The sequence below is a fragment of the Rhinolophus ferrumequinum genome, chromosome 6 (genome assembly GCF_004115265.2).
Source record: "Rhinolophus ferrumequinum isolate MPI-CBG mRhiFer1 chromosome 6, mRhiFer1_v1.p, whole genome shotgun sequence".
In the NCBI taxonomy this organism is placed as follows: domain Eukaryota; kingdom Metazoa; phylum Chordata; class Mammalia; order Chiroptera; family Rhinolophidae; genus Rhinolophus; species Rhinolophus ferrumequinum.
The window spans coordinates 76,505,318-76,532,856 of record NC_046289.1 but is presented as its reverse complement, the minus strand read 5'-3'; positions in this window follow the sequence as shown (position 1 = coordinate 76,532,856).

The window sequence follows — 27,539 nt, the reverse complement described above, 5'->3', positions numbered from 1 at the left end:
ATGAAGTTGAGACTATGGGTTGACCTTGTGGGTTTGTTAAGTGAAAACTGCTTTAAAATATTGCTGGCATTTACTGCTCCCATGAATCTTACTCTCAGTCCTAGAAAAGGCTCATCATGGTGATCTACACTTTAAAAATGAAAAATACAAAGAAAAAATGATTCGCTGTGTGGTTTAGAAAGGACACAGTACAGTCAGGTGCTGTACACCCAGATCACCATGAGGAAAAGTCACACCCCTGGCTAACCGAGGAGGCAAAGCACTCAAACCTAAACAGTGAGGCAACAAAATAAAAATAAAAAATTAAAAAAAGGTAGTGAATTAAACAAATCCTTTAAGATATTGATTTGTCATGAATTCAGACAATCAAAATCTTAAAATAATGGCTAAAATATCTTACCTTTGTAAAAATCAATCACAGAAGACAAATACTAGGAAAAACATAAAGCACATAGCCTTTCTGCTTTGCTTTGTTCTCTTTCTCCTTTCTTGAAAATTATCTTATTTCTAGGCACTTTGGTCATTTATGACAGTCTGTCTCTTCCACATTGTAACGTCATTCCCAGGAAACAGGTTCTCATCTCAGGACTTCATTTCCAGGCTCCTCTTACATCTAAATGGAGCCATATGACTGGTTCTTAATGATAGAAAATGGATGAAATAGATGTTTATTATTTCTTGGCCTAGATATTTAAAAAATCAGTATGCCTTCTCCCCTTCCTTTACTATCTATTGGCTAGATATCAAAGCTTGAAGTGACTTGTAATATGACAGAATTGCTGGCATCCTGGTCCTGAAATGGTTCAATGAACGGATCATGACCCGTTCCCATCCCCACCCCCTGACCTGGAAATACCTTGACTGTTTAGATAAAGGAAAGAAGAAGGATTACATTGAAGACTAAATCTGAAACAATGCTCCCCAAAACCATTTAATTTTCCTAGGAATAGAAGATATAATACCAAGACTCCCTTGTTCTTAGCGTGGGCTTGTATCTCTGAGTTATTGCTAGTGGATTTTGGGTAGAATTGGGTAGACCCCACCAGAAACCCCTTCTGTGATCCCACATTCTCACATTTCTCCTTCTGCAGACTTTTGGAGCTTTATGTTGAAGATGAAAGGAGCCTCAGTCCCTAGTGCACCAAGTGGAACACCTTGCATTGACTGTGACATGTGTGCTTATTAATCAGCCACTGAATTTCAAGGATGTTTATTTTAGCAGATAAGTTACTCTAAATAGTACAGAAATTAGAAACTCTAAGTGGGGTTCTTCCGTAAAAGAAGCATTGAATTAGTTTAGTGTTCAGATAGTAAACGATGAGAAAACATATCACAAGCTGAACGGCTGGAGAACCATATAATGTATAGAACACTTTTGATAAACTGTCACCTACACTCTGTGCCTGCGGAACTTATTCTAAGGGAGCATGTAAGAACACAAAGCCACTAATAGTATGTATCAATTGTTTCTGCTGTGTTTGTTAATATGTTCTAATAAAGTGATGGACTAAGAAAAAAGTGACTACGTTTGCAAGCAAAAATTAAAGAGAGTGAGAATCTAGAAATGTGGAGCCTTGCTATATGTTTCTAGACCCCAAATAGTAAGAGATAGGATTCAGAAAAGTCTTTGAACAGAGTGACTGTCTTGTACCCAAATTCAGATTTTCAATACAACCTTCCTAAAGAGCCTTATAGTTCCAAGGGAGCTGGGATTAGCAAAGAGCCAGAAGCTTACAGATGAAGAAGAAAGGAAATAAGCAAACTTGTGAACTGTATCTAAGAAAGATCTTTAGATGTTAATTACTAGCACAAGGAACTGACAAGAAATAAATAGGTCAGAAGACACAAAGTTTGTGGCAGAATTATATTGACAAAAAAAGGAAAACATGAGCCTAATATAAAACAACAGAGGATTTGGGAGAAAACTAAATAACAATCACTAGCCTAAAAAGCAGGTGGCAAAACCTATACAGTCCTCATGAAGGGCATGTTATGCAGCACTGAATTCAGATTCTACAAGGAGGATGACAGACGAGAAACAACCTCTCAGAAGACTGAGCCAGGGTCTCCCTATGGGGACAGTAGATAAGGAAATTCCTCCAAAAGACTAGAATTATGGCCTACTTAAGGACAGATGGCCTTCATGATGCTCAGCAAGAGCAGAATTCCTCTATACCAGAGTCTATTATATGGAATCCATTCTTTACCTTTTCACAAGAGAGTGTGATCATGTTCGCTGTTGGGTTGTATGAGGAGGAGGCCAGATAAACAGTCTTTTCAGTTTATAGGATGCTGACCCAGTGGAAAACACGGTGCTTCATCTAGAGATTCTAGACTTTGACTGGAGGCAATGACTGCATGAACGTTGGGTTGTGTGCCTCATTGGAGATGTCATTGATGTTTCCCATGTTTAGAAGAAAAAGTGAAACAGATACTTCAGACTGGAAAGACAGACTATGGCCAAGAAAATGGTATGTGTTTACCAAATGCACCATCTTTCTTGGAACACAGGAAGATTATATTTTTCACACATACTTTTGGTTAGGGTGGGATCATCTGACCGAATCCTGGCCAAGGAATGTGAGTAGAAATGATGTGTGCTACTTCCAACACATGGACGAAAACATACCTATATGATTCTCTGTGCTCTTTCTTCTCTTTTGCAGAGGTGTTAGGAGCACCTCTTAATAATGGCAGAGTCACATGATGGGTAGAACATGATCTGTAAATGACTGCATGAAGCAGTCTCACCTGCCAACACAAAGGACTAGGTGAGTGATCAATAAGCAGACACATTTTGCTAAGATATTATGTTTCGGAATTATTTGATATAACAGTATATTTGTTTACTAGAAGTGACAAAATACCACAAATTTGGTAACTTAAAACAACATATTTTTTTTCCTCATAGTTCTGGAGGCCAGAAATAAAAATCAAGGGGTTTGCAGGGTCATGTTCCCTCCTAAGACTCTAGAGGTGTGTCCTTCTTTGTCCTTCCCAGTTTCTGGTGGCCTTTAGCTATTCTCAGCATTTCTTGGCTTTTACATGTATCCTCTCAATCTCTACCTCTATTTCACATTGGCTTTTCTCTTGTATCTCTGTGTGCCTCAAATCTTCCCGTGCCTTTCCAGTCACATGTCATTGGCTTCAGGGCCCACCATCTAACCCACTACTAGCAATTAGGCGATTCAATTAATTAAGCTCTCAAATTGTGCTACACATTTTTCTCTAAAAAAACAAAAAAAACAAAATGATATCCAGATCAGAAGTAAATGTTTCACAACTTGTAGTAATGAAAATATTTTAAGTGGTATATATGTAAGTAGTAAGAATTGTATTTGTAACTTTTAAGGTTCATTCTTACTAGTATAAAGTGTCTCATTTAAATAGACAAATGTCAAATAATTAAAAGTGAAAAACAAACAAAAACTTCTATCTGTTAGGAAGCAGTAGAAAAGCCTCCTGAAAACAAGGAGATTTTCTTGTTATTCTTGAAATCATAGCATCAGAGGGCACTAAAGTGATGGCTCTAAGGAAGAATAAAGGTGGCTTCTGACAGCAGAAAGTAGATATTTTTGAATGAGACTACTATAGGCAGCTTCCAAGTTTAGACAAATGGCATAAAATAGTGATTGGGTTTTGAAAAGTTGCTAAGCTTCCACCTACATCTTCAATTTGGAAACACTATGAGGCACACACTCTTTTCTTTCCCAAAGTTTTCATATACAGATAGCTTCTTTAGGTTCATTTAATATCAATGGTCACAAAAAATAAAACACATAAATAAGTATGTACAAGAAGAAGTAAAGCTGAAGAACCACACTGAGTCTGGCCACTGGATCTAAACAGAGCTTTGTGCAACAAATACAACATTTTATAGTAACAGGACCCACGTCCCTTATATTGCCCCATCAAAATAAGAGAAAAAAGACACCAGCATAAATTAGGAAGTTGACTCATCTGTAGTCAATAACAAATAAAAGTAAAAGCCATTTCAGCAGGGACATGGCACCGGTCTATAAAAATCCTCACACACACACACACACACACACACACACACACACACACATACATGTATATGTATATATACATGTATATGTATATATTTCATCAACCTCATTAAAATTTCTTCAACATTAAGTATTTTCACCTGAATATTATTACAGATATTTCTTTCTTTCTTTCTTTTTTTTTTTTGTACAAGGGACTTTGGCTATTTATTTGTTTTTAGTTATAGTTGACATTCAGTATCACTTTATATTAATTTCAGGTGTACAGCATAGTGGTTAGACATTTATATAATTTATGCAGTGCTCCCCCTGATTAGTCTAGTACCCATGAGCCTTATCATAATTTATGGAAATTCACATCAATCTTAAATTGAACATTATTTGAATAAGTAAATGTTTTTTTTAGCTTATTATAAAGATATGGAATTAAATCATCAAAAGGCAGAACTAAGTCACATTCTTGTAAAAATATTATGGCCCAAATCTTCCTAAAATCAACAGAAAGACAATTAGCACATTATTGATCTTCATATTAATTTTGTTCTAATTTCCAAAGCTATTTATTTTATTTATTAATAATTCTTTGGCTAAAGGGTTTAGTCAAATTAAGTAAGTTTATAATATTCCCTTAGTTATGTACTTAATACTACTTAAGAAAAAAAAAGTATGCTAACTTGAGAATAAGATTGTAAATTGAAAAATAATAATGGAATTGCTATATTTTCTACCCCATTTGACCATAAAACAAAACAAAACAAAATCTCTTCAGACTAGTAGTCAGGCATATATAAATAAGATGAGAGGAAATGCAAAAATATTAGCAACTTATCAGGTTATATATACATGTAACCTGATATATATATATATATATATACACATATACACACACACACATAACCTGATATATATATATAAAACCTTGATATATGACCTTATATATAACCTGATAAGATAGCTAATATTTTTACACTTCCTCTCATCATTTTCCTTTGGACCTTAGTAAATAACTCATCTCTTGACAACTATGTAAAAAAATAACATGGTTTGCAATTTGGTGACTTATAGACAACATCTTTTAATTTTCTCTGTTATTATCTCTCATCAAAACTTGAAACCTTGTTAAAATAAATATTTTGCTTCAATTGGTTTTGGGTAGGGCCAGTAATTATACATGCCTAATAATTTTTTTAGAGATGCTAAATCCTGCTGGTTCATGGACCACACTTTTAATAACAAGATTGAAGTCACATTAGAGAAATATCCAATTTTCATTGCATTAAATTCACATTGGCTACAATGTTTATAGAGTCATATAACATTAACCTACAACAACAACAACATCTGTAAAGAAAATAATCACACAAAGGGAAATACGGTAACTTTACTGTTTTAAAACCTCTTTTTATACACTTTGAACATGTTTTGCGTATCCTAACTGTGCAACTAGTTCAATTGCCAACACTTCTCAACTATACTAACACTTCACAACTATACTGATACTTTCACAACCACAAGATTTCTTTGCATTTGCTCATTTACTTATTTTTCACATTTTCAGTGTCCAAAATACTCTTGGCAGCTTAGCAAGAGCTCATTTCTCATTGCACAACCATATGCTGCTTATGTAATAACAAAGCCCCTTGAAACAAATGGAAAATTGAGCATTCTTAAAAGCCTCTCTCTTCACTTGTCACCAAAAGGTGCCACTTCTTTGAAATCATTGTTCAAACCTAAGTTGGAAGAATATCTGCCTAATTTCCTGCAATGTGTTCATTCAGCTTTGCCACACGTAAACCATTAAGATCACCTATCCAATCCAAGAGATCACTTTTCAAAAGAAGAAAATTGCTGGAAAGCACAGTCTAACAATGCCACCCGAAGAAATTATGTTTTTTAGAAATATCAAAATTGTGTCCATTGTTACAGGTATGTGTATAGGCACATACATTCAAATTAAGATTATAGATATGGAGAGGTTAAAGAGTAGAGTGAGAAATATATAACAGATATATAATAGAGTTAATAACAGAAATATATAACAGAAAATTAAAAAACTCTGGTATTTTCCAAATGTTTCTTTGTACTTGAAAATAATACTACTTGGGGGTAGCATGGCATATGGTTTTATATATATATATATATATATATATATATATATATATATAAAATGGAAGGTATATATATGGAAGTTATAGACATATATGTATGAAAGATACACATATAGGAAAAATATATATAGATATACATATATCTATATCTCTATATCTATAGAGATATAGGTATATATTTCTAATGTATACAGTGGGCACCAAAGAATGTATACACATTTTAAGAAAGGAAAAATCTGTATTAAAATTGTAATAATCTATACCGATTACAAAAGATGAATGTAAATCATGCGTATACATTTTCTGGGCACCCCTAGTATACCTTAGAATCAGAGAGCTTTAGTTTGAATCCCAGTTCTGCTATTCAATAGCCATGTGACATAGGACACTGAGCTGCTTTGTATCTTAGTTTCTTCACAATAGCTTCCATAATCTGTGTTAGCTTGTGCTGCACAGCAACAAAAAAATACAAAATCACATAGGCACAGAATAATAAGCATTAGTTTCTCACTCACAAATCTGTGAGTTTGCAGGTTAGCCAGGGGAGTCTACCTGGGGATTAAGTCAAGTTAGCTTTTGTGCCTCATTCTGGGGCTTGGGCTGAATGAGCAATGGCTACCTAGTTGCAAGTTTTCCTCATATGGAGTTCTGAAGTTTCCAGGGGGTTAAGTAAAAAGTGCCTCTTCTTGAGACCCAGATTCTACACAATGATAATGTCACATCAGCTGACATTTGATTGGACAAATCACAGCATACACTGTCAAGGAGATGTGGAAGGAAAGTCCTTACCCAGAGGTGGTAAGGAGAAAAACAATGACAATTATCTGAATAATATAATCTTCCCCAATTTCTTGTAAGGGGTTTACGACACAGCTCAGATTTAGAGACTGATATATAATAAGAAATCAGCAAATACTTAAAAAAGAGAGAGATTCATTGCAACACTGAGGCAAAACCTAGTTGACTGTCCACCAGCCATTTCCCTTTGGCTCTTGGAAGCACAGCTCAAATGCATTTCCCAGTTTCCTTTGCATTGAGGTACAGCCATTTGTCTGAGTCTAGCCAATGGAAAGTAGAACAAAGTAACGTGTTAGATGTCAGTCTGGCTCACAAAAATTTCCCTGACAGTCCCACCTGAGGCTTGAGACAGAGGTCCCAAGGAAAACTCAGTTCTAGACAAGAGTATCCAGCAGAATTTTTGTGATGATGGATATGTTCTCTATTTGTACTCCCCCAATAATTACTAGATAAATGTGGCTATTGAACACTTGAAATGTGGCTACTGCTGCTGAGGGGCTAAATCTTTAATTTTTAACCCATTTAAACTTAATAGCCACGTGGCTAATGACTACCATATTAAACTTTGCAGTTCTAGGGAAGGACAAAGATTAGATAGAATGAGCCTGCAGAGTTGCATGCCAGTCGCCTGACTGAACTGTGCCATGAGCCAGCCAGAAACAAATTTTTACCTTGTTAAACTACTGAGATTTGGAGATGGTTTGATGCAGCTGTTAGCCTGTTTTGACTAACATATATTAATATGATAGAATTAAGCATACAAGTTTTAGCATTAGACAGAGCAGAGTTTAAATCCAGACTCTACCACTCACTAACTGCATAACACTGGGCAAGGTATTTAACTTGTTCCTTCATCTATTGAATGGGAATATTACCAAAACACACCTCACAGAGTTGTACAAGGATTACATACGTCATGTAACCATTTTAGAATGATACCTGAAACACTGTAAGGGCTTTAAAAATGGCAGTGATTGTTGTTATTGTTGTTCTTGTTGTTAACCAGTTAAATAGCTGAAAATATACAATTCATGATGTCACCCCAAAATCCTTTCTTACCTTAATAAAATACTTATAGTAAAATTTTTATGTGAGAATAAGGGATTGAGGCAAACATTACCATTAGTCAAATAAACAGATAAATTATACTAGTATAAGACCACATTTCAGTATTATGCCGGGACTTCAACAAACTGCATAAATGCAAGCAAATAAAAGAAACTCCAAGCTTTTTATAAAAATGATTAAGGGAGGGAGTACCTTGAAGAGACATACTAATTAATAATAAAATTTAAAACCATAATTGAAAAATCATCCAAAAGAAAAGGATGTCACTATGAAAACTGGAAAGAGATGTGATTGGTTTGAGAATAGTTTTCTACTAACCCCACCACCCCACCTTGACTGTAATTTGTTTGGGACTCTCAGCATTTGGGAAAATACAAGTGTGTGTAGATCTCCATGAAATTGCTGGGGAAAAAAGAGTAGATATAGAGATGGAGTAGGTCGTTTATGACAGGATACTTACTCTAAATCAAATGCAAATTAAACATATTGTGGAAGTGTGAAATTTCCATAATAATTTAACAAATTACCACCGGCATATATTCATATGCACTCTCAAAGACATTTATCATCAATTTAGAAATGCCTTATTTCATCTAGTTAAAACAAAGCCTAATATATTTTGTGATAAAACCTTACACCAAGAAAAAATATCATCTAAAATCATATTTATTTTGTTTTAAAGCTAGTGACATAATTTTTGGCACAAAGAGATCAATTCAGTTCAAGTGATAACTTTTCTCCGATTTCAAATATATTGTTAAAACTTGAAAAATTATCAGGAATTTTTGTTTCATGGTGATGTATAATTTGAGTAGGGCATTTCACATTTTGTTTGATTTGAATTTACATCAAGAAAAGGTACTTTTCATATATTGGTTTAAAGTATCTACTTGCCAAATTTTGGAAATCAAATTAATCTAAACTTTATGGAAAAAAATAAATGCTCTTTTAACCATAAATTTCCAAGAACTTCTTAGTTCTGTGGCATTGCTTGTTTGTTTTCACTTTATTTTGTTTTGTTTTGGTGAGCCCACTTCTCCACATAAAAAAGGAAAACATTTGGAAGTCATCATTTCCCTTAGATCATCTCATCTAGTGCCATGGCTTTAAATATAATCAATGTGCTGATTACTTCCAAACTTATATCTCCATCCCTGACTGTATCAGTGGATTTTGCTGGGAAAACAAATAACTAATATCTCAGTGGCTTTCAGCTACATTTATTTCTTGTGCGCCCTACAACTCTGATGGGCTTGATTAGAAGCAAGCAGTTCAGTGTCATCTCATCTCAGATCCCAGGTTTAAAAATCAGAGAATCACTGGGACATGCTATCCTCATGGTGAAGGGGAGAAGATAGGGACCAAATTGAAACTTGCTACCACATTTAGAGATTTTTCTCAAACACAGCAACTTTCAAGTCAGTTCATATCCTATTGGCCAAAGCCATTCATGTGGCTAAACCCAAAAAATGGGGTGAGAAGCATGTCCTACATATAGGGAAAGATGGCAAAGGAGAAGAAGGGAAAATTTCCTGTAAAGAAATAATCCTATCTACAGCACTGAACTCTTTCTGAACTCGAGGTTCATATGTACACTGGAGCCACTGATAACTTCAATTTGATGTCTAATAAACATTTCACTCTTACCATGCCCTAAATGAACCTTTGACCCCCAATGCCCTCTCCAAGCTGCAATCCTCTGACTTGATTTACCTGTCTCAATAAATGGTACCACCATCCAGTCTATATTTCTGACCACCATTCCCTAGCAGCCTGTCCTGTTAACTCTCCTTTTAGTGAAGGACAGAATTTACAGACCCAAATCTGGGCACTAGATTGCTTATTACACTAAGGGGAAAGTGGAGTTTTAATAAATTTCAAAACTTTTGTAGTCTGAAAATATTCACATACACACAGAGGTAACAGTATAATGAATTCCATGTACCTAACTTTAATAAGCATCAAACTCATGGCTAATATTGCTTCATATGCATCTCACTGGCTCACACTCAACACCTCTCCAAATGGTTTTTAAGCAAATTTCAGATATATGATTTCATCGTTGATATAATATAGAGAGAGTAGTATGTTTAAATCGTCTGACAAATCACTTTATGTTCTTGTGATAAACCCCACCCTAGGTTCCCATCACTGTTAAATAAATTCCAATTTCCCTGATACCTATAGTATCAGATCACATCTACCTCTCTCAACTATTTTTCCCTCATGCTGCCATCACCCTCACCCATCAGGCTTTTGACACTGGAATTTCCACTCATCTACTTTTCCCTTTGCCTCCCAAACTCAATCTACACAGAGCTATCTCCTTCTTGTTATTTATTGCTCAGCTTAAATACTAACTTCTTGAAGGACAGTCCCCAACCATAATTGTGAAATAACCACCCAGAAACTCTATCAGAAAACCCTGGGTTTTGGGGTTATTTATTGTTTTCTTTCATAGTACGTAATACCATGATTTTGTTTATTTACTTTTTTTTTTAGCTTATTACCTACTGTCTGTTTGGTCTATTAGGATATTGAGAGAGAGAGAGAGAATTAATGTTTTTAACAACTACATCCTTATGTCCAGAATACATCCCCTTTTCATAGAATCTGCTTAATAGGTGTTTATGAAATGAATAGATTGGTGAGTTTGTATTATTTGAACCAAAATCCTCAGTATTTTCATTGAAGAATTAACTCTGCTTCATTAAGTCATATAGTTTCCAGGTCTTATAATATATTCCTGTCAAAGATTCAGAGTTACATAAAACAAGCATCACAGAAATAGGAGAATGTTATCCCGCCATTTTAAGACTAAATGCTGTGATATGTTTGTGTCTTATTTAAGTGACGAATGAGGTGTGAGAGCTGGAATAGGAGACATGCAATACACTAAAGAGAAGTAAAAGGCCGACTGAGAATGCCTCTTGTGACATAATTTAAGACAGCTTGAAAATAAAAGATCAAAGGTTTCAATTTTAATATTTATTTTTGAGGCTTCCAGGTATAAACTTGGATCTAACACATCCAAGAACTTTACGTGGACACTTTTCTCTTTGGTCTGGTTTTATCAAATAAAACCACTGAGAATCATCCTCCCTATCAAATTCCTTGACTAAATTTGAAGCAGAATATACTAGTGATGAAATAAAATATATAAGGAATAAGCAGAGGGCAACATACAAGGAGGACTAATAGTTAAAGGTATTGTCAATAAGGCTGCATCTGGGGGTTCCATTGGACGGGAGACAATGATTAACTTTGTTAATTTTTCCATTCTATCCAAATAATATATGATGTGTCAGTGTACCATCCATGCAAATGCAGCCACTTTTCCATCTTCCAGGCAGACTGCCTTTCCTTAGCTCCTTCAGAGAAATTTAGGAGTCACCATTGGTTAAAGGTATTTATAACCAAAAAAATCATTACCTAAAACCAAAATATTACCTAGAATAGTTGTTAAGAACAAAGTCTCCTTCTTCCCAACTCAGATAGAGAGAAAACATTCCTCATACCATTTTCAAATGGATAAACATGCAGACAGGAAATAAAGTGTTCTTGGCACCCAAACATGACACTAGAGAAAACTGGGACCCCTGCTCTCCTTGCATATAAACTTAACATACGTCAAAGGAAAACAAGGAGAAAACTTGTTAAGGTGATGCCATTTTTTCCAGTTTCCTTGTCTTTCTCTGTTTTATGTTTTATACACATAAAAATGAGTTACTATGGTGAATTCTATGTTAGGAAGTATACTCAATCGATGAAATAGTAAGACTAGTGGGATAGGTACAACATTTTCAAACTCAATTTTGTAAAATAGTAATTTTCTTTATTTTCTATAACTCAACCTACTTTCAATCCTAACCCCATCCCACTCAGGAGAAAAAAATATCATGTTGTCAATTTAAGGTAGACTCAAAGAATCCACCTACCTTTCCCTTTCTCCCTAGTATTCTGTCTAAATACTAAGGTCATTTTGGTGAGAGGTGGCATGGAAGATAGTAGCGTTTTGTCCTCCATCACCATCTGCTTATAGCGACATCCACTAAAGTATATCCTACTCTCTAGTTTCTGGAATTAAAGCCCTCATCATTGCATTATCTGAGGTATCCAATTCTCACATGGTCTCATCAGATGATCCATACGACGTATGCTCCTGCAAGTTTCCAATTGTTTTGACTCATGAAGCTATGCCAACATCATCAAGAAAAACAACCTGTCTGTACTGTAAGTCTTGATGCATGGAGAACCCATTTAGCCATTTCATTTCTAGTCTCTTCTTCCAAGAAGACACAGAGAACCTTGACAGCACAGATTTTACTAATTGCAGATCCCTAAAGTTATTAGGGGAGTCTGTTTTGTCCCCATTAGTTTAGAATCGTCTCAAGTGAAAGAGGAAGGAGTAAGAAACCCACATCAGCATCTTGATTGCTAAACTCCTTCCTTCAGCTGTAAAGATCTTTCTCTAGTCTGGGGAGGTTATAGGAAAGAACTGCTTTTGTGTGATCATGGATTTCTCCCCTAATTTTGTTGCCTTATACATGCCTACATAGTGTCCTTTAAAATACAAAAGGCAAGAATGTTAGGTCTGTGCCGTTGTTCTGTTATTGTCTTGAGACTGTCCTCCCCTAAATGATGGGTGCTTCTTGTGTAGCTCCCTGGGGTGAGAAAGAATAGTGCCTTAATCTGCAAGGAGACAATATTTAATACTTATTTTTCACTATTAGTCTTCAAAAACATTAAGGTTAGTTTTGTGAACTTAATCATTTAACTAAGGACAGCTTAGTAAGTAAGTATTAACCATTATGTTATTAGTCTATAAAATGTCTTATAATGATGTAGTTTGAGTTTGCTTCATGTAGTATTATCCTTTTGTTTATACAGAAAAATAGCATCGCATTTAAAACCTGTCACATGTAAAATTTGTGTTATAATAGTATAAGAGTAAAGGTGGGCTTATCAGAATTTACGGTTAAATGCAACCAATATGTTTAATTTACAAAATAGGAAAGGTTTGAGAGCGTCGATGAAGAATCTTATGATTTTTCTAAGATATCTATGTTATTTATTCATGAATAGCTATGCATTCAAATATTTAAGTGAAGCTGAGAATCATCCAGACTATTGTAACCAAGGCAATTATCAAAACTATTTCATACCAATTATGATTTCATAGACAAGCTAGCACAAACCATGTTCTCCTTGCCATACAGAATTCAAAAATTGAAGACAAGATCATCTTGTGAATTATAATAAAAATAATTTAGTACTTAGTAAGGATTAGTTAAAATTTTGTTGATTTACTATTTTCAAGGTGGCTTACAGACTCCAGCTTACTCAACTCTCGTAACTCTGTGAGGTATGCACAATGATAAACAATCATTTTTCATTTAAGTGATAAACAATTAGACTCAGAAGAGGTAAATTATTTACTTGATATTGTAAGTCACAGACATTCAAAAGTAGAGCTAGAAGTATATGTTTTGAATGAGAATGCAGTGGTTTTTCTACCCCAGAATTATAGTAGCAAAATCTGAGGGAGAGTTTTATTGTACTTAGAGATGGATTCCACATATTAGCAGTACAACTTAATTAAGTACTACTATAAAGCTTTGATGGGGCTCATATATATTGTAGTTTGCTAGGGCTTCAATAAATAGCCTTATTTTCTGAGTAATGTGTAATTCTAGAATATTTTAAAATAAATATAGTCTATTTTTAAATAATTCTTCCAAGGCTTATTTACATTACTAAACATTAATCTATTCATCTATCAATCTAGGAATAAGATAAACATATTCCTAGTTCTTTTCTGAAATACCATAAATCTCAGGTTAGCCAAGTCATGATTAATGAGAATTTATTGGATACTAGCATATGAGTCTTCAATAAACTTTGCTAATTCTTTTTTATTGGACTGCAAAATTCAGCAATGAAGAATGGAAAGTATGATAAACAGCATGCTAACATGATAAAGAGTTGAGTGACTGTTTTGTCCTCATAGAGCTTCAAGGTTTTGAACAAATACAGACTTCACTACAGCAGTTCTGCAAATAAAACTAAAAAGGAAAAAAAAAAAAAAGATCAGTTCAATTTCTATAAGTGAGATATTGGAATTACTTGAAGCAGGCTTGTGGTAGCTATTCTCTGGGGAGAATAGTTGTTAACTCAGTAGAATCAGGTCTTGAGATTGAGGGGGAGAAAAACAAACCAATCAAGGCTAATGGTTCCTGATGAACCCAGATTAAACACAGAGATTGGTCTGGTTTAAATATACTCAAGGGAACCGTCCTTCAGATAAGAGTATCAATTTTCACTCTGGGTCAATAGGATGAAGAGAGTGTGGTTAAAAATCAGATATTGCAAATGTATACAGCTTGAGTCAGAATGCCTGTTGGGGGGAAAAAGACTTGGCAATCAGAAGACACTCTGAGAGCGCATGAGGAATTATAATCAATGTAATCAAATAAAAAATTTAAATTAATTATAGAACTTAGAAACATAATTATAAATAAATATGCAAAACACAGTAACTTTTCTATATATCTTAGAACACGAGAAAAATATAACTATGAAAATATTTATGCATAAAATTTGTCCAAAATATGTAGGATAAAAATGATGAAAACTTCAAAAATATTGGATAATATAAACACTTGAATAAAGTATGAAATATCACTGCTCATTCATAGTAATTTAAACATTTTTACAGTTTAATATTTTTTTCCAAATTAATGTCTACGTTTAAAGAAAATCTAATCTAAAATCTAAAAATTATTTTTGTTAATCTTTGAAGATAATACTAAAATTTATTAAAGGATATACTGATAAAAGGCAAATAAATTAAATTAAAGGTTTTTCTATAATGATATTCAATGCAGCATTGTATAAAATAATGAGAAAATAAAATTATTTAGATATTTACATTAATTAATTACACTACCACAGATGACTAGGATTTTTCAGTCATTATTTTTTTTTATAATAAATACATTGTTAGGCAAGTTACAAAAATGGTATGTATATTACAAAAATGATTTTTATTTTGAAAAGATTTTGAATTAATATAGTGATTATGCATATTTGTAGTTAGGAAAAACACTGGTCCAAGTCCTCCCTGCTTTCTCTAGGGGCAAAGTAATCTCCCAGGATGGAAATGGAGAGGGCTATTTACTATCTTCGTTAGGGAACAGTCTTTGACCAATCCCAACATTTACAACTGGCCCCTCCCACTCATTTCTATGTTCATGATCCCATTTAATTGAATAATCATAGTTTTTGTCCACTGCTAACCAAACCTGTGTGTATCTATTTATTTGTTTATTTGTTTACTTACTTATTTAGTTAGTTAGCTATCTGTCATTGCTGAGGTTTTGAGGTAGGAAAGGAAGGCTGCAGCATAAGTTTATTCTATAATCTTGAAACAAAACTGGAGAAAATATTAGAAATATATTTTGTCAACAGCAGTCAATAGGGCTTACCTCTATGTTTCAGTGCACATAGAATCAATCATAAAGGCTTTTTATTTTCTTTTTTTAGCTAATCCATGCTATCTAAATTTTCCACTCGTGGCATGTATTGCTTTTGTAATTTTAAAATCCACAATCTGTGTTATTATTTTTAATATCCCTAACAATATCTTCTAAAATAAAGAAAAACTAAATCCATTTTTAAAATATTTTTACTTCTATTGTTGTCGATTTGTTATAGAAATAAAATGAACATTTACTAATACACTCAAATCTGTGCCCCCATTGATTTATGAGGCTAATTGAAGAGTTTTAGTGCATGATCTGCTCGAGAATAAAACCTGTGTAAAATGAATTTTGATAGTCTTTAGTACAGCTAGTACAGTGGACTGCACATAGTACTCTGTTGAGTTGAATTAGAAATACTTTAAGACTGATGTATTATACAGCTCAGTCCCAATTTATCAAACACCTAGTACATCTTAGTTTGATATATTTTGGGGATGTGTTTTAACTCTCTAAACATATTTTTTTTAAAAATATTTCTGAAAAAAGTACATATCATCATGTTGAAGATAAGAAATTTGGGGCATATTGTGAACTTGTTAACTATAAACTCTCTGGTTTATTGTCTTAAACATACAAGTATCTAGTACCACAATGCTCTGTGAGCAAATGCATGTGCTCAAATGAATCATTAGGTGCTTCACATCCAACTAGTCGAATTATTTAAATTTCTTATTTATAAAAATAGTTTCCTATCATTTCAGGAAAAAAAAAAGAATACAACTGAGATCTTACAGCATTCAGCTCCCCATAAAAATGACTAGAATGTAGTGTTACTGTCTTTTTACATATTAAAATATATTGTTCTTTTCTCATTCCCCAAAATGTTAAAATAAGAGTGGCAAGCTGGTTATTGGTCTCAGATTAGAGAGACATACCTTCCCAAATAGCATCAAAACTACACTGCTAAGAAAAATGGGTCACTGGGGCAAAACTTACCACAGAAGGATATACATTTACGTAGGATTTCAAGGGACTTCTGTGGTTTTTTTAGGATTCTGAAAATACGCAATATGAATGAGTTAGAACCTCTAACCTGTCCCTCTATTCATTTTATTGACCTACATTCACTACAAAAGCAAAAAAGTTTATATCTGCTGAAAATATGTACATTCTACATAGGGCTCCAGCAACTTAAGTATGAGAAAAAATCTAATTTGACTGGACTGATGATTGATTTCCTAAAGTCCCATTGCTTTCGATTTCTCAGTGATGACATACTTCCCTGCAGTCGATATGCATCTCTTAATTTGTTTGCAGGAAAATTGGCCTCTTTTGCCTTCTCAAATCTCACTTCGTAATCAATGGCTATGTTCTAAATGCAACTCAGAAATGTCTTTAGAAATTGAGGGCAGTTTCAATACATTATTTTTAGCCCAATATCCCTCTAGGAACTTATTATTACCATAGCATAGCAGCAAATTATTTTTTCTTCCTTGCATCTGCAAACCAATACAGATTCTACTACTATAGGCCAAAATTCACAGAGCAGTCACATGCTATGAATATATTTTGTTCAATAAAATCTATTCCCAAATAATTTGTTGGAAACCTGCCATAGTTACATTATTCTTGTAATAACTCCTATCTTTTGAAACACGGAAATCGATTCTTCAGTCATTTGGCCTACCTAATAAAGTAAATTTTCAACATCTGTACCTGGCAAGAAAGTCTTAATTTTTAGGAAAACCAAAGGTCATCTCTGATACTATTAAAAGATCCAGGATGAGTGTAATACTTAGGCTTGGGGTTTAAAGTCAAAATCAGATTACAGTAATAAGTAACGATGACATCTTAGAATAAGCTATTTCATTTATATTCAGTGCTTCTGTTCCACAAAATAGTCGATCTTTCCCAGAGATTGTTAATGCATTATATTATTATTTTATTTGAAGTACAGTATATCTGTATCATTTCAATTATTCACCTCTGAGGTAAACCTCATCAGTAGACGGTCTACACAATAAGCCCACCTGAGTGTAAATCTCTGATTGAGCCCAGCACCTTAGCAAGCCATCATCTTTGATTGGTCTATCCTACAAAAAACATTCCTTATAAGCAACAAAAGACACAACCTTCAAACCCCACAATAACAGTGGTAGGAAATCCTATATTAATGTCTAGCCATAATATAATCTCAGAGTTAATTCATTTGGACAAAAGATATGAGAAACAAAGCCAAACCAGAATGAAGATACTGCCAAAACAATGGTTCAAGAAAACTATGATTCAAGGTTGGCAGTAGGGTCACTCAAGTTAGTCCATAGAATTTTGCCAAAACTGAGGCTCCGTTTGCCACTGATGTTCACCCACAAGGGCAGTTCATTGCTTGACTGACTTATCCAATGCTAACTGGGTACCCATGCTGTTCCAGGCACTGTTCTAAGAGGGGGAGGGAGATTCAGTAGTGAACAAACTAGACAAAAATCCTTCCTCCTATGGAGGTTCCGCTTTGGATGGAACAATGTACACAAAAGAAGATACAGGAATGACAATTAAGTTCATGAACTCATCCTAGAAAAAGTACTACATACCTCATTGCTGAATATCACTACAGTCACCTTTGAAGTACTCCCCTTGGGAAGCTATGCACCGATGCCAGTGTCTTCAAAGCAATTTTGGAACTTTTTTTTTTTTTGGAATGGCCATCAGAGCTGTCATCGTGTTACTCTTGACGTCCTGAATGTCATCAAAATGTCTTCCTCTCAATATTTCCTTTATGTTTGGGTAAAGAAAGAAGTCACTGGGGGCCAGATCAGGTGATTAGGGAGGGTGTTACAATACAGTTATTTGTTTACGGGCTAAAAACTCCCTCACAGACAGTGCCGTTTGAGCTAGTGCCTTGTCGTGATGCAAGAGCCATGAATTGTTGGCGAAAAGTTCTGGTTGTTTTCGTCTAACTTTTTCACGCAGCCTTTTCAGAGCTTTCAAATAGTGAACTTGGTTAATTATTTGTCCAGTTGGTATAAGTTCACAATGAATAATCCCTCTGATGTTAAAAAAGGTTAGCAACATCATCGCAACAAGTTCACAACCTTAATTGTCAGACCTCGTATCAGTACACCCATGTTTTATCACCAGTGATAACATGGCCCAAAACATCGCCTTGCCTCTCCAAAAGGTCTTGGCAAACCTTGACTCTCCTTTGCTTTTGCTCATTAGTGAACTTCTTTGGGACCATTTTTGCACACACTTTTCTCATGCCAAGATTTTCAGTTAAGTTTTTCCTAACTGTTTCTCTATTGATGTTTACTTGGTCTGCTATACTTCTTACAGTCAGCTGACTATTTTGACGAACAAGTCAACAAATTTTTTGCAATGTTTTTGTCAGTTCTGTCTATTACTGGCCGTCCTGACCGCTCTTCATCAGTGATGCGTTCTCTCCCATCAAAATAACATTTAATCCATTTTTACACTTCCGTTTTCTTCATGGCATTATCCCCATAAACTTGGACTAACATGTTCCTGATTTCACTTCCACTGTTGCCAAGTTTAAAAAGAAATTTAATGTTTGTCCTTTGCTATAATTCAAGCTCAGACATTCTTGCAACGGCACACAAAAACACGCAACAATAATGAATACCACTCAGCAAGACACCACCACACATCAACATGACCATATCAAGGTTAAGAAACCTTATGGAGCTGTTTGTACAATGCTGCCAATGTAAGCACATGGTGTTAAGTTTGCGAACTTAACTGCCACACCTCGTACACGTATGTAAAGTAATGATGAGTGCCCTGAGGGAAAAGCAAAGTATGGAATTCTCAAACAACCATGTTGCAGTACATCTCTTGGAAATACACTTTAAAACAAATTCAGTATATGTTATTAGAGTTATAAAACAAAACAATAAAACCCACAACTTTTGCAGAGATCATTTATATTCATACTAAGTAACTTTCTCAAGCTTAGTAGATGGATTAGTGCCAGATCCAACACTTTTTTTAATTCTAGGCTTGTGCTTAGATGTATGTCTTAGCTTTCAGCTTTCATTAGCCATAGGCTACATTTAAGTTTAAGGATTATAGTATTACCTTAAGAAGAGTATTAGAATAAAACTCAGTAAATGAGGATTCAAGAGATTCAAGAGATCATGGGATCATGAGCAAATTTTAATCTCTTTGTGTTGCTGTTTCTTTTGCAACTAGCAAATGCAGATAAGCTCTTTCAAATAAATATAAAGAAGTATTTGAGAATTTCTACTCAATTTAATTCAACACATCATGTACTTTGATAAGCACTGTGGTACACTGAGGAAGACAACAAACACTAAATAACTCATCACAGGTGTTAGAACAGTGGAGCCCTACCCCATTCTGAAAGAAGATAAGTCACTCTAAAACTTCAGCATAGACTTAAAGGGTAGTACCTATTGGCACATTTACTAAATGGTGTACCTGAATTCTTTGAGGTACCCTGGAAGAAAGGCTTGAGTACTTATTTGTATGATAACAGTAATAGAAATCATATTATTATAACTTTATATCAAAAAATTTACAAGCCCCAAACCCTATATAAATGATATATATGAAAATAAATGAAGACATGGATGTTAATATCTTCCCCGCTAAACTTTTGAGTAATATGTGTACTAACCAATGAAAATTTAAAACATGTCTTTAAAAGGTGTTTTCATAGAATGGTTGCTAGCATTTTCCCTATCTCCTCATTTGTCTCTTACTTTTATTTCACTTTCTCACACAACCACACTAGTTACTAGACAGTATGGTCAAAATATAGTGGCAACTGAAATTGTTCATTTTTGTACTGAAGTCATTGGAAAGAGAGGGAATAGCTGTAAGCAGTTTTCTCATTAGAAAGTCTTCTAGCTGTAATAAAAAAAAATGAAATAATGTTTCTGTGAACTTTGCTTTAAATTTTTTTCATAATTTTATAAGGTTGATTATTACACTAAAATACCCTCTAATTTGATTTAAATATCAAGTTTTGATGATGAATTTGTATATATATTACAGTGATAGACCAAAAAATAAGATTTCTTGGGCTCACAAAAGCTACGTCAATTTTTCATGTAAAGCTTCAGAATTTAGCTGATCTCATTTAGTAATGATAACCTAATTAGTGAAAGTAAGGAAATAATAACATTCATTAATCTATTCTCTATTTTATATAAATTATAAAATGAAATTCATTTACAGCCATAGAATACAGGTTATAAATGACTCTGATAATGTGTTAACACACTGAGAAACCTAATTTAACCTGTAAGTACATATTTCTTCACTGAAATTGTATGAAATCCATTCAACAAAGTGTTCCATCTACATTTGTTTCTTAACAGTAGAAAAAAGGGAAGTGGAAGAGGAAGATGAGAAAGGAAGAGGAGAAAGGAAAGAAAGGAAGAATTCCTGATATTATATTCTTGCATCAAACTTATGGCTTTTCAAATACTTAACACAAAATGGGACCCATTTGGTAAGTTGTCATACTGAATATAATCAATAATGGCTCTTGTCCCCAGTTCCAGGTTAATGTTAAGATATATAATTTTTTCTTTTACCTTTTTCTACTAAAAGCTCCAAAGAACCATTTCAAAATTATTGTTCTATTAAAAGTCTGGCTCAGTTCCTGTTACCTACCTTATTTGCATTTATGTTACAGATAAGAATTTCATGACACAAAATTCTCAACGTGCCCCTGATGGTATTTTGAATTCTCCCCAATAATAACTCACTTCATCTCCAAAAATTAAAAAGGCTGGTTCATCAGCCCAAATGCCACAATGATTTTATCTCCTCAAAACTAATGTTTTCTATAGTAAGGTCACATAACCACTGTTGCAACATAGGATAAAATAATCATGACTGGATACTTCTTTAAAGCCTTTATTTTCTGCTCGTATAGGAGTAGAGAACATAAGGAAAAGTACAATAAAAGCACTGTGAACTTATAAGTAGAAGACAGGTGTTTCTTTGTTTTGTGTTGTTTTGCTTTATTTAACATTTAACAAGCCCAGGAAAATAAAAGATCTCCTCCAGGAGAATGTACTAGACAAGTAGCCATAGTGAACCTTTCCCCTGATAATCCCTAAGAGGAGAATAATTGTCAAGTGTTCATGAATAAGCCAAAGAGGTATATCTCAACCTTCAAACTGTTTCAAAGATGCATCATTTTAATATCTATGTAAAATTTGCATTCTACTCCTTTAAATCCAGTTGTTTTCACTTACTTAAAAAAACGCCCAAACCTTCTAACAATAATGAAGCTCAGAATACCTTAACTCTACTCTTCAGGAGGATTTAGAGACTACCTGGCATAACACCACTTAATCCCGTAAGGATGTATAGCCAATTCTGAGATACATCAACAAACATAATATTCTAGATGAGGCATACTAATTTACGGAAAAATTATTAAATGAATGGCATAATCAATCTTAAGAGGTTATATAATCAAACCACAGTTTCTAGGTAGGTTTACATTTGGTGTAGACATAGTAATTTACTCTTCTGCTTGAAAATCTCCAAAAGGTGAAATTATATATCCTACTATGTTAGTAAGCATAGTAGCAAAAAATTATTCAAATCCAAAATGCCTTTCCCAGTTATAAGTCATGTATTACTATTCACTCAAGGATGCAATGAAGAATAGCTAATAAATATTACTACATCACATCATCATTATCTCTTTAATGTTTGAACCTAAAAGAAGGTATTTTTTGTTAAGAAGCGGTTGATTTTTATTCTAAACTGCACAAGGCCTGTGAGATGATAATAGCAGGCAAGATAGCAATAAACTCGAAACAATATCCTCAATATCTCTGAAAGCTATGGAGGACACAGAAACCAAGGCATTTTCTAATCCAAGGTCATGCAGGAAAAAAAGAAAAGTCAATAGGAAGCCAACCCAGGACTTTCAGTCTCCTATTCTTACTGCTTGAATAGTCTGACTATCTTTAAAGTTCTTTTCCATTCAGGTAAGACAGAGCCCTGTGGGACTCATTCCCCCTTGTGCAGGCTGCTTAGCTGAGCCATACATTTCTATTGGCCCTATTGATTAGGCATCTGCTTCCTCTGTAAGGATGGTTTGCTCTTGTGGAACCGTGTTTAGCAGCTGTTACAGTTCAGATGAGTGTTGACAGGATGAAAATTAAATTAACACCCAATAACATTTTAACACCTGGTCCAACAACTGCAATATCATTGAATTTCACCTTTTCAAAATTGCTTCGGGAGTTAATTCATCCTTACTTTGACTTTGACCTAAGGAGACACTCCTATAATTTTGCTACAAAAGATGCTCCCTTGACTGTTCATTTATAATTTCCGTGAACCTTCCTTCTGATCCACGTTCAATGACAGCATGGGCAGTCTCTGGAAAATACTCAATAGAAATATTCCAGTGGAAGATGTGCTACCGTCTTGTTTCAGCTAAAGAATGAGCATGGACAGAAAATGCTAGCCAAAGAAGAAATATGTTTCACTCTAGCACAAGCCAGATTGATGAGCAAATAACCATCTATTAGGGGCAAATAAAGTCAGAAAGAACACAGGTTTCACACACTTGTGACTTCCTGAGTCTTGACTGGCTTATGAATAATGCTGAGGGTAGAATGTAGAGCCTGGTTCTTAAGCTGGTAGACTCTGGAGTCAGAAATCCTTTAAAAATTCAACTCTGCTACTCTCACACATGTGACCTGCTTTCAGAAACTTAAATCCCTAAGCTTCACTTTCCTCACAAAATTCAACTAATAATAGTACATGCTTTCACAGGGTTGTTTGATGATTATATGATCTATGCAAAACTCTTAAAGTGATAGTGCCCCACAGGGTCTAACACATACTAAGTCCTAAGTAAGTCTGAGGTACCATTATTATTTCACAGAGCACCTGAATTGAAAAGGAGCTTTGAGGTCATCTAATCCTGTGCTCTCATTTTATTGTGAAGTAAGCACAGGGAGGTTTGGTAACCTCCTCAGGGATGTATATCCACATAGTCAATGCTGAGAAACAAATCCAGGTTTCTTCATCAGAACTCTCATTTGTTTTTTATAAGACTGCCAATTCCTTAAAAGATAATTGATTTAGAAAAGATTCCGTGCCCATGTGATGTCACTCAACCACTTAAGTTGCTTTTATCTGTATTTCTCTTCCTTTTCTGGGAGAAAGAAATGGTGTTATTGCTATTTGCTAGGGTTATTAAGACGCAGAGAAAACAAAACTATCATGGTATTATTTGCTGTTAAGAATTCCGATCAGATGATAGATGTTTTGCCTAAGACAAATATAACAAAGTGCCTAATGTACAGGAAGGTAAGGAAGAAAATGTTACCACCCAACTACGTAACAAACACTGTTCAGTAAACAATTGGCAGAAGATGATAATCCATTCAGTGGATCTTCCAAGATCACTTCTTTTCTTTTTCTGTAGTTTTCAATTTTATTGCTAATTATATTAATAGTATATGAGGGAAAGGGGGGCAGCAGAAGGGAGAATTGCATCGTTTAACTTGGTTAGTGTTACCACTTGTTAATTTTTGGCAACTGCTATATTTCTAGAGAATGATACTATAAACTATAATGAGATTTTTGGATTAACTTTAAATTGCATGTCTATATTCATCTACTTTTCCCACCTGCCTTTTCTCCCACCAATACAGTCTCAAGAGGTTTTATTCTTATTGTTTCATGATAGATTATATTCCTCTAGCTTTTCTGTTTTGTTTTGTTTCATTTGTTCTGCTTCTCATCCTGAATATATGGGAGTGATAATATAGTTACAACTTGTAATATTCAATCACTTTCACAAAATTATGCTTTAAAAAATTATTTTATCTTAATTCTTTAAAACAAAACATCCCAATCCATTATTAATAAATTTGCAGAATTCAGTGTAAGCATTAACTTTTCAGAAAATGATTTTGTAAAAGAATATATAATTTCATGGAGAAAAAAAGAATGACAGAGGGAAGTAGGTATAAGGATCTAGCTATTCTCATCTGCTGGTATGAGAAAAGCAGTCTTTCAGAAGTCAAAATCAAATGATGGGAAAGGAATGTATCTAAAACGCTATATAATTGCTTGATTGCCTCACTCTCCTAAATGGCTACCTCTGTACCCTCAGGCAGATAAAGCCGTTTTCACCCTAACTCTAGAAAGGATCTAATCACCCTGATATAATTTGAAATAAATAAGTATTCAAGATATACAATGCACTCGGCAACACATATATCACTGGTTCCTTCTATATTTCCCAGATAAAGGTATGAATATCCTGAGACAGGTGTGTTTTTCACTAAAAATAATATACTAATAATAGTATATATATCTATATATACTATTATTAGTATATTATTATTATTTTTATTATATTATATATTATATTATTATTATTATTATTATTAGATATATATATCTATATATACTATTATTAGTATATATATAGTGTGTGTGTGTATATATATATATATATATATATATATACACATATATTAGTTACCTGAGTACATACTTACAACAGGAAGAAGGGTTACAAGATTCTCAAATTCTCATAGATATGACAGTGGTTTTTATCAATCATTTCAAGACTAATTACTTAGCATCTGAAAGTACTCCACTAAATCTAATAATCTAATATATTCACAACATGGTCAGCATTACTATTTCAGCGTTGTATGAGGAGAAAAGGAAATTTTTATAAACCTTCAAGTTCAACTAAAATGTAGTTGAACATTCTTAAGAGGCATTGGCAGCAAGTGACACTTTGCTATTGACTATGTTAATTATTCTGCACTACAAAAAAATGTGATCATCAAGGAAAGAAATATTGTTTTCCTAAGAGAAAGAAAGAGGCAAGAGAAAAGTAAATAGAAAATTGAAAAGTTCCCGTCTATTCCAATGTCAATATATGGAGTTATCAAGGAATATTTCATAAAATCACAAAACTGGAAGGGTTCTTAACATTTCACTCAATCTATACTTATGCCTCCTGGAGTAGACAAAAAAAAAATCAGATAAAAAATGAAAAAACAACTATAGCATTGAATCAAAAACAAATAAACAAAAAAGGCACTTCATCAGCCCCTGATTTTGTTTAGAAATACTCCAGAGACGAAAAAAATCACATTACTTTAAATGCTTGTCATGTTCATAATTGATGTGTCCAATTGTATACAGTATAATCATTTTAGCAACCAAGAGGAAGAGCCCCCACTACCATTCTTCAGACATAAAAAAATCATAATTCATTTATTAAAAATTCATAGAATCACAAACTTAGAATTATGGCTGAGGATAATTGATAGGAACACTTCATTTTACAGATGAAAAGATTATGACTATAGAAAGTGATATGTTTTGCCCTTGGTCACATAGATAATTAGAAAAAGGCCAAGATTCAGATGGGGGGACCCTACCAAGCAGGCCACATCCATTTTACTACACAAGGCTAATTGTACAGCGTCCTTTAGCATTTGCTATCAACATTTAAATGGCAGCAAAAGTTAACAGGAGTCTGAAAACTCTAGGACCTTTTCCTCTTTTGCCAAAGAGAACCAAGAGCGTACCTTCTGGGTCATCAGTCAGACATGGTACAGGAAAAGCCATTCGTTCAGATGTTTGCCATCCTGTTCTTACAGACCTCACCTACTGCAGCAGAAGATTGCTAATAACTACGCCCAAATCAAGAAAATTTTGGAAATGAATGTTCAAATTTATGTATTTAGTGCCAATACATATTAGCAAAAATATTACATATGTACAGATTGGATAGGAAAATTAATCAAAATATTATTTATTGCACATATAATATACTAACTGTTTCAACATAACATATGTCCGCTATTGGAACTCTCTAAATCTCTCCTATGGGATTCTATAAGAATGAGACTTATAACTTCTGTTTTTATATTGCTTTGTTCTCAATACACTTTTTAGATATTTCCCTGATTTCCCTTTTAATATAAATCCCATTTAAAAAATAAGAAACATTTCTATGGTAACTAGAATTCAGTTTTCTCTACTAAAGATCACCAAGAAAGCAAAAATTTCCCATTGCCATCGGTGTTCAGGCTAGAAATACCAAGAACATAATGTCGTGACCTGAGAATTGTGCAGTCAGAATGTTCTTTAAAGCACTCTTTGACAGACTCACCTAATCAAGGCATCATGTTGCTGTGGCACATCATACCCAAAATGTAAATCACAACCTGTAGGGAAAAAAAAAAAAAAGCAAAGGAAGACACCATCACTTTTTGTCTGATGCTTTATTTATTGAATCACCACCAAATAAATGTTAAGTAAATAGGGAAGCAGATTTTCTCTTATTTAGAACCATGAGAAGAAAAGTCTTTTATCTAGAGATTATGATTTAAAGTTTTATCATCCAACTGGGAATAATAAATGTAATATTTGCTTTCAGAGAAGAATGAAACTTAATACATTTATACAAATATAGCCTTCCTAAGAAAACAGACACTGAAGCTCATAAAACTTAGACTGTTCATAAAACTTAGACAAGTTCATAAAACTTAGACTGAAGGGAAATTGCCTTCAGAATCATTTACACACTCAGGATAAACTTCAAGATGAACTAAGAGAGTAGGAAAAAAACAGGCCGTGGCAAATAATGCCTCTCTTAAATTATAGTTAGAAAACCAAAATACATATTGTCATCTAATAGAAAGTTTTACAAATTAAAATGATTGATTTATTTTAGTGATTACACTCAAAATCTATAATTACTTAAAATATTTCCCATCTAAGCTACTATTATGGAATGAGTTGCCCATATTTGAAAAATAATCACACATTCTGAACAAGTTCACAAATTGTAATATGATTAGTGCAGAAAGATAATAGTTGAATGTGAATATTGAATGTGAAGAGTTGATTTTTTTCTTTGTTCTTGTTACATTTTATTGGGAACATATTCACCTCTTTACCAAGAATGCAGCCCACATTCTAATGTAGAACCTTGGAAAAATGGTAGTGTCCATTAAGCAAGATACAATGCTTAATGTATCGCCACGATACACTACGGAACTGCCACG